Source organism: Octopus bimaculoides, chromosome 3, assembly GCF_046866305.1.
Source record: "Octopus bimaculoides isolate indiv1 chromosome 3, ASM4686630v1, whole genome shotgun sequence".
In the NCBI taxonomy this organism is placed as follows: Eukaryota; Metazoa; Mollusca; class Cephalopoda; order Octopoda; family Octopodidae; genus Octopus; species Octopus bimaculoides.
Window position 1 is genome coordinate 96,236,194 of NC_142930.1, and position 10,383 is coordinate 96,246,576.

Sequence of the window (10,383 nt, forward strand, 5' to 3'; positions counted from 1 at the left end):
TAAAATTAAGCGAAAATTTTCAAATTTGATATAATTGTTTAATTTTTCCCGTTGAATCTGATGCTATTCACTTATTCCAGAAAAACTTTAGAAAACTGTAACAGAGGTTTAAAGTTTGATCATTTTCCCTCCATCAGAGAACAGGATGTGGAAGCTGGCATTTTATACAAGATGACAACATTACAATGTTAAAACATTCAACGATGGAACTTTTAATAAAGTTTTGTGAAATGTTGGATAAACATACTGTTGGTTTAGTTCATGTGAACAATACACAATTTTGAAATTGGAATAAAATTGAGGCAATTGAAAAGTGAAAATCAAACAGAAAAGATATCTACATACTTCTTTCAGCGATTCATTGCTTCGATTGCCTTGGAAAAGAAGCTATCCTGTTAGTTAAACAAGTTTTCAACAGCTGATAAGACATCATCACTATGATATTGGTTCCAAGCTGAGTATTTTTTTTATATATATGTAGGGGATATAGATAATAAGATGAGGTCAAATCACTAAAGTAGGGAGGGTGGCTTAGCAGTTCAAAGCCAATCACACACAGCAGCCATCGAAATCAATTACTTGTGCACTGGAGTATTTGTTTCGATGAAAGAAAAACATACTCGACAGTTTTCCTTGCGTTTGGCCTTGATAGCCTTTCGCAACTGCCTTAGAAAGGTGGCACAGTACAGCACTCTCCATTGATGGTGAGAGCCTTTGAAATTAGTCAATAAACACGATGCTTTTTGCAATCCAAAATACTGAGGCCATCACCTTCCCTGCAGATTAAACGATCTTGATGACCTTCTTTAGAGAAAGTGTTGAAGAGTGTCTCCACTGTTAGATTATCTCTCATTCTCTAACTCAAAATGATAAACCCAACACATTTAAGGAAACTGGATTTGCCTCAAGCAATGTCAGATATTATCGAAATGTGATCAGCCTGGTGCCCTTTTAATCAGGTGTCAGAAGAAGCAACACCCACCAAGCAGAAACTTTCATCATGCCAAATTTATTGTGTAGAATATTCTCAGCCCTCACACATGATATGCTAATAACATTAGCAATTTATATTTTTTCTCCAGTGGAAGCAGTTGCAGACTGTTCAGATCATTAGTCTTCTCAAAATTATCTCTGCTCAAATCAGTTAATCAGCTTTGCACTGTTGATAAAACTGGAGCATCATCCTCCGATATATCAACATGTCCTTGGGGACTAAATCATTTTTCTACAGGTACTTGATAACAGCATGATGCCAAATTTTGTTCATCTTGAAGAGAAGCCACTAATAGTTACTTTTGAAGTTTTCTCTGAACATTCAACTGTCAGTTTACCAAGAAATAATAAAGCTATAAGAAGTGTTAAAATGGAAGTAAGCCGAGTTTTTGCATCACTCCATGATACACACGTATATGAAAAAACTGTATCAACATATTCCAAAAGTTTTCCTACGCTCACACGTTTTGTTAATGAAACGTTTTGTTTCATGAGGATGTGCAAAGTGTTTTCATCGTTGTGTCATTGTGGTACGGAGCCAGGTCTTCAAATGGCGAAGTGCACTGAATGTTCTTTTGCTTGATGCAACAGATACAGGTGAAGACAAGACAAGCTGCATTAACGCCAACACTTGTGGCATACTAGAAGGAAAAATAGCATCAGACACTCTCCATTTATCAACTATGTCATTAAATAATTTAGGCAAATTTTCCCTTTCCGTCCATAGGCTAGCAAGAAGTTTGATTTGAGATGACAGTAAGAGCAAATCAAAAGAAGCAGGTAGATGTGCATTTTCAAAGTTAAATACTCCACAATTGACTGCTGACAGCAGCAACTCCACTCGCTCAGAGCATACACGTATTCCCTGTTGCTGAAACTGGCGAGTCAATTCATTTTCAATGACAGCCACTATAGAGAAAAATTGCCGACGCCAGTCATCGGTGACAGAAAGAGCAACTTCTTCAGTAGTTGTTGTGTACCTAAAGCGCAGTGGTGTATTTTTAGATCGCGAAATGTTGGGTATTTTCACCAAGTCAGAAGAGGATACTTCATCAAAATATTTTTCAAAAACCTTCTCACTTCTCATTTTTGAAAGAGAGGTTTTCAACTTTTCAATCAATTTCAAGCAATCACCGGCTGTCGTGCCTGGACGCTGTAAGCTACGTGTCACTGGCTCACATACTTCAAATATATCCCCAGCGATTTTAATGCCGAACAAAATGGAAGCTTTGCCAGATTGTTTTAGCAGCCCTTTAACAGTAGCCTTTGTTGTTGCTCTTAACGATGAGTCATTAAGAAGGTCAAGCAAAAAATTTTGAATATTCTTATAATTGTTTTCTGCTCATTTCAGTGCTGTTGCTCTAATGCACCACCAAGTTGGACACACTGCTTGCAACATGATGACATTCTCACCACAAAGATTTGTCCATTGTGCTTTTCTTTTTGGTGACTTTTACAAAAATGGCATGTTGATGAACAAAGTTCAGTGCATCAGCTACAAAGGTAAACTTAGAACTAACTTCTTGGAGGACAAGGTCTAGAGAGTGGTTTCCACAGTGTACAAAATATGTACCTGGGAACAAATTTTTCAATCGCATTTGTACACCTGAAATGTTTCCACTCATGGTACTTGCACCATCAAATGAAAAACAGCATAGCTTTGAGTTAAGTGAAATGTTTAGGCGACAAAAAATATCTAGAAAAATCTTAGTCAGTGTCTTCGAAGAGCAGTCACGGGGATTATAAAAACCTAGAAAATCCTCATTGACATTCAGGTCTTCAGAAACGTACCGGACAGTGATTGATACTTGTTCCATGCCAAAGCAATTAGTGGTACCATCACATATAATGCCAATAAATCTGGAATTTTCTACTTTTATTTTGATCTCATGTAAAATGTTATGAGCATATGCCTCTAAAATTTCATTTTGAGTTGTACCAGAGAGGAAATTGTCCCGACGCTTAAACCACTGACTTACTTCTGCACTGCATTCTTCAACAAGTTCCCTTACAAGATTTACGAAGTTTCCCATAAGATTTTGAATTTCTGTTGAATACAACATGGCAGATGATTAAAAAGGGCAGACACAAGAAAGAAAAAATAAGTATAGAACCACGTATAAGGCCACTGAATTGTAACAAAAGAACTCTGGTCGAACAAAAACCTGAAAAACAAATAGTGAACATCAAATAAATAGTGCTTGTGTTTTTATTGGCAAAACCAGCAACATGACGTTCCATCCAATATGCTTCAAAAAACGATATGCTATACTAGAGCACCGTCTTTTATTTGAACAAATCAACGCCAGGAATTATTCTTTGAAAGCCTCGTATTAATTCTATCACCTCTTTTTTCGAACCGCCAAGTTACAGGGGCATAATCGCATCAACATTAGTTATCAGGCGATGGTGGGGTGACATTCAGACACACAAATACATACATTCGTATATATATGCGTGCGTGTATGTGTGCTTGCATATGTACCTACCTACCTCTCTCTCTCTCTCTCTCACTATACACACACACACACACACACACACACATATATATGATAATATACGGTAAAACCATATAACTGGAGGAGAGCTTACTTTACAGGTAGAGAAGTGGGTAAATATAGACCTCGTAACGATACCAGGTACCAAATGGTTTCACGGCGAATTGGGGCCCCGAGTGACCTTAGTAAAGTCATTGGGGAGAATCCCGAGCCAATTATCGTGGTCTCTCTCTCTCTCTCTCTCTCTCTCTATATATATATATATATATATATATATATATATATAACGTGTATTTATAAAGAGGGCAAATTTAGCCATTTCTCCGTAGATTCAAAAAAAGATGAACAACCTTAATCGATTTTCAAACATTATTGGGTTTTAATCAGAGGCGTAGTGGTTCAAACATGAAAAATAGAACTTATGTTGAGTCAGTCTCAATAAGTATAGATTTATTGATCGGAGAAAGTTACATAGTGACTGAAGGTTCGAGAGTTTCGTGCAGAGGCACTTATCAAACTAATTAAATCAACGTTTTCTATATAAAACGAAAAAGCAGGACAGTATCGGAAACACATAACGCAGATACCATTTTATATATACGCAGGAAGACTTTTGATTAATAATATGACAGAATTAAGGCAAGATAAAAAATGAAAGTCGTCAATATATAAGGTATTCTGCCTAAACTACGTCTTTAAGATACGATTTGTTAGTAGTAACGCTAAAAGGAAACTATTTCCTAAGGAAAGTAAAGATTTAATGAAAAGGTGAATCAAGACTCAAGAAAAACAAAGCACTTACCCAGGCAGTGGTCAAGCAGCAAATGGTATTGAATGGTCGTTTTGTACTGAAAGAATTTTGAAGGGGCTTTATTTTTAGACTGGGGTCAAACGGTCGAATCCATTCAACCATGCTTTACGTCTTTAGCAACACCAATTACAAAGAATTTGGGAGTGGTTCTGAAAGATGGAGAGAAGTATTGACAGACAGAAACTGGGTGGGAGCTGTCTTCAATAATTCAAGTAATGCTATATATTCAAAATTAACTATACATGCTGGTTTTGTTGTTGTTATTGCTGCTGCTACTGTTCTTATTGTCACTTATGTTTTTGTATTTTGACGCTACTTTCCTTCAGAAATTAGTGGTCCTAAACTCCCTAGGGAATTTTATGCCAGCTTCATCACTTTTATTTATTTATTTATTTATTTTTTCTTTGTTTTGAAACGAAATCGAAATAAACATTTTATACCGATAGATTTTAGACACTTTTTTTCTGAAACTGGTAAGATTATGTAGGGGGTGCAAATTTTGATCTTGCACCTCCTGAAAATTCTAGGGGGTGGAGGTGCACCCGCTGCACCCCCTGTTCCCGGGCCCTTGCTTATATATATATATATTTCTTTATTGCCCACAAGGGGCTAAATATAGAAGGGACAAACAAAGGGATTAAGTCGATGACATCGACCCTAGTGCGTAACTGGTACTTTTTTAATCGACCCCGAAAGGATGAAAGGCAAAGTAGACCTCGGCGGAATTTGAACTCAGAACGCAACGGCAGACGAAATACCGCTAAGCATTTCGCCCGGCATGCTAACGATTCTGCCAGCTCGATAGGTACAGAAGTGGCTTTGTAGTAAGAATCTTGGTTCCCAACCACATGGTTCTGGGTTCAGTCCCACTGTGTGGCACCTTGGGCAAGCAAGTGTCTTCTACTATAGCTTCAGGCTGACCAAAACCTTGTGAATAGATTTGGTAGATGGAAACTGAAAGAAGTCCGTCGTACCCTTTCCCTTCCAGTCATTTCAATATGTGACCGCGTGTGTATCGTTGGCGATTTTCTTTCTCCGTCTTCCCTTCTTTGGACTTTTTCTATATTTCTGATGAAGAGCTCCGCTTGAAACGTGAAATCCTCTTTCTTTTCTTTCCTTTCCTGAGCGTCCAATAACACTATACTTATTCCATGTCCTCGCATTGTTGTTTATTCGTGCTTTTTCTTGCTTGTTCATGTTGGGATTGTATATATATATATATATATATATATACACACAATTAAACCTTGTGAGAGGCATTATGCCGGTAATAAACACACGCACTGGTTCAGTCCTTTATTAATTTATATAGTTTTTTGTTAAATTATTTCATTGCACTCTTGCAATCTCTTCAGTAACTTGTCTCTCCACTTCCATTTATTTTAAATGTATGATCTGGCGTTGTTTTGGCGTTGTTTCGAAACTGTTCGGTATGAGCATGTGAGTGTGTGCAAGCTCGTATGTGTGCATGCTCATATGTGTGCACGCACTTATGTGTTCGTGCTTATATGTAAGTATGTGCGTCCATATGTGTGTTTGTAACAATTTCGTTTATATCAGATCAGATAGAGACTTTTTAATTTAGAAATGTCGATTTTTGCAAATTTTTTTGCAGATTCGTATACCCCATAGCCGAAAAGAGGGGTTTCTGTCTAACAAAAAAAATTTCAAGAATGGGTCTTTTTTTTTGGATGGGGTGGGGGACGTGCGAAGCTGTTTTCTGACAGGGGGAGGGGAGGAAATTTTCATACAGTTGGAGGCTCCAATCGAAACAGGGGACCCGAATTGATATATATATATATATATATATATGTATATATATATATATATATATATATATATGCATATATATATATATACATATATATATATATATATATATATATATATATATATATATATATATATATATATATATATATATACTACCAGCTAAGCCCGGTTTCATCCGGTCTGTTTGGATGATGTAGCTGTGATCGTTTTCAGTTAGACATAATCTATAACACCGTTTCTCAACCTTATCAATTTGTATGTATATGTATATGTATATGTATATATATATATATATATATATATATATATGTATGTATATATATATGTATGTATATGTATATATATATATATATATATATATATATATATATATATGTATATATATATATATATGTATATATATATATATATATATATATATATTTTTTTTTTTTTTTTTATAGTTTCAGCTTAGAGCTGCGGCCATGCTGATGCACCGCTGTGTTGCTACACTGTTATTACAGGGAGCCTCTTACAATTTGTGGCACTTGGTGAAGAATGGAGTTTGATTTACCAACCCTCATTTGCACCTCCTGCCGCGAGGTAGGTTCATCTGGGACTCTCGACAGGAAGAGGTTCAGCTTTGATTTAAAAACCCCTACATCTACTTTGTGCAGGTTCCTCAGGCTCTTTGGGAGGATATTAAAAAGCTGTGGGCCCCTGAAACCCAAACTGTTGCAGTAACTGGTCCTGAAGCGTGATGGCATTGCTGGGATCTTTGGCACTATGCAGTGTCATCCCGTTCTAGCATTGGTGTAGCTTTCAATGCCAAAATTTGGTACAATTCCTTCCAGGATCTTCCAGATGTATATTACTGCAAACCTCTCCTGCCTTCTCTCCAGGGAGTAGAGTCTTAGCTGTTTCAGCCTTTCCCAGTAGCTGAGCAGTTGCAAAGAGACAATCTTCTTTGTGAATCTTCTCTGGATTGCTTCAAAGTCTGCTGTTAATTTCACACTGCTGGGTGACCACAGTTGTGAGCAGTAATCCAGGCGGCTGAGGACGAATGTCCTCCAGAGGATCATCATGGTTTCCTTATTTCTGGTTCTGAATGTTCTCAGGATCCATCCAGCCAATCGTCTGCACTTTGTTGCCATCCTGGTAATGTGCACTTGGAAAGAGGTATCATCACTCATGTTGATACCTAGGTCTCTCACTGATTTAGGCTCTGGGATTGAAATTCCCTGCGGACCAGTGTACTCTGTAAGTTTCATATTCAGTTTTGGGCGTTGGTAGCGCAGGGCTTGGAATTTTTCAGCATTAAACTGCATATTATTATTATCCTCAGCCCATCTGTAAACTGAGTCCAACTCCTGCAGCAGGTGTGCAACATCACTGGAGTTCTGTATTTTCTGCGAGACTTTAGTATCGTCTGCGTAGCTTGCAAGTGTGGCTATCCGGGCACTTGAAGGCATATCTGAGAGAGCGACTATAAAAAGCAATGGTCCCAAGACAGTGCCCTGTGGAACACCGCTCATTATTTGTGTTTTCATAGAGGTGGCTCCATTAGCCACTACTGCCTGACTTCTATCTTTCAGAAAGTCATGTAACCACTCTCCAAGTTTTCCAGTTATGCCAAGATCATGGAGTTTGTGGCATATCACACCATGATCCACTTTGTCAAAAGCTTTTGCAAAATCAAGGTATATTACGTCCACATTTGAGTTGTTTAGTAACTGCCTCAACACCCAGTCATAATGTTGTAAGAGCTGGGTCAGGCAGCTCCTACCTGGTCAAAAGCCATGTTGGGTATCACTCAGCAATTTATTTTCTTCAAGGAATGCAATTAGTTTTCCTCTGACTATCCTTTCCATGACTTTGCTGATGTGTGAAGTCAGAGAGATAGGCCTATAGTTTTTGACATCTGCTCTGCTTCCCCCTTTATGGATTGGGCATATTATTCCCTCCTTCAGCTTGCTTGGCAGTCTGCCGTTTGCAAGAAAGCTCTGGAAGAGGATCTGGAGGGGTTTTGCCAGGGCATGTTTACACGATTTAAGGAGGATTGCTGGGAAACCATCAGGGCCAGCAGTTGAGTTTGTGTCCACTTCATGTATAGCTAGTAGTACATCTTCTTCGCTAATGTTGATGTATTCCATTGTAGCTGCCTCACTGGTTATAGGGGAGGTAGCAAAGAAGTCCACTGGTTCGTTCACTTGTCTGTGCTCCAATGGAGTGGTGAAGACACTTTTGAATTGCTCATTCAGTACCTCACTGATCCTAGTTGGACTGTCTGTGAGGGAGCCATCCTCTTCGGAGAGGGGTCCAATCTTGCAGCGTACTGAGGCTGTTTCTTTTGCGTAATGAAAGAAGGCCTTTGGGTTTGACTTAATGTTTTTTATAACCCTGGCTCTCTCTCTCACATAGGATTGTTGCAGCCTTTTTTTCAATGTCCATCAGTGTCATTTTTAGGCGGGACCTGTGGCCATTCTTGGGATGCTGGTTGAGTCGATTTGCAACTTTCGTCCGTCGTCTCATGAGGCTCTTCCTCTGCCTTGGAATCTTGTTCCTATTTGTTTTGGCCTTGTGCTCTGGGACATATTTCTGGCATATGGCTTTCACAGTGGACATGAAACATTCTAGTTTCATGTCAATGTCTGGTGTGGAGAGACATTTTGGCCAATCCTCTCTGAGGATCTCTTTCTGGATCGATTTCCAGTCCGCTTTGTGGAAGTTCAGACTGGAGAGATTTTGGGTGCTTCCTTTAGGCTGTATGTCTCTGGTTTCTTTCGGCCCAAACATAGACAGCTCTATTATGTTGTGATCCGAAACTAATGTCGGCGTCACTTTTACATCATGAATGATGTCCGTATTGTTTGTGAAGCAGAGATCTAGAATGTTATTCGCTCTAGTTGGTCTGAGAACAGCTTGCTCCATGAATAGGGCATTGGTGAGGTTGAGCAGGCATTCCGCCTGTGCTTGCTTGTGATAAGTCATTCCTGAGAGTATGAGACCTTCGGGCCATTTGACGTTGGGGAAGTTGAAATCACCCATAAGAAATATGGTCACATGGTGTTCCAGTTTCATGAGGATTTCTTTAATTCTAGTGAGGCAATCTTCAAATTTGCCTATGTGGTTTGGAGCATCCGGTGGGCAATATGTATTGCATATGACTATATTATGTTGTCTTATGTATACAATTTGGGTGTCGCATACCGAATTTGAGTATGACAGTAAGACCTGGGGTGTGAGGTCGTCACGGATGTATACAGCAACTCCACCATGGCTCCTTTCCCTTCTGTCTGTTCGCACACACACATATATATATATATATATATATATATATATATATATATATAAATTTGCTTGGCATAGCAATGCTAATAGCTTAATAACCTGCTGTAGAACTCAGTATACATGGATGCTTTTGAATGGACCATTTGTCGAGTACAGAACAGTAATAAGAAAAGAGATGACAAAGGGATAAATATCTATCTTATGAAGTTCATTGTTTTTCTTATATGCATATAAATATATATGTATGTACACACAAATCACACACATACATACAAATGTACAAAGAAATTGTAAGGGACTTCAAAATCTATGGGCGCAGGGGCCCCAACTAGGTTTTAACTTGTCCCTGCTTGTTATACTGCTAATGACTTTCCATGGTCTGACAAACATCATATTAATATTGTTGGTCATTTCAATAAAAAACATGACCCATCTTTTACAAAAACTGGACTTGTACCTTATCAAAAAAAAAAATCAATGACACTGTTACATGATGCTTGTATTCTGCTAGATATTGGTTTTTAGAAGCCCTCGATATTTATAGAATTATAAATTGACCCCATATAAATTACAAATTTGTTTCAATACCTTTTGTATACTGTATCTGGGTGGAATGCCACCCAGGTACAGATGCCCTTTGAATAACAACAAATGTTGTAGTCAACCTCCTCATTGAGGGAGGCAATACCAATGGAAAAATAAAGACAGTGGAGTTGAAACTCTCATGGCAGTTGATATTACAAGAGTGAGAGAGATGATGAGGAATGAAGATTAAGTGTGGAAGGCTCTGAAAGACTGAAAGACTGTTCAAGGAATTTGTCTCACAGAAGCTGGATGCACTCATAAACGTATCCTAGGAGAAATCTGAACCATACATAACCTGTCTGATATAAAATATGTAATGGTCTACAGCAAGCACTGTATTTAAGATCCTCCTATTGGAAAGAAGTAAGACAACAATGACACAAATGCTATGGATTAAAGGCTGAAACAGGAGGTTTGATTTTAGCTGCACAAGCTTAAAGTTTAGTGACAAAA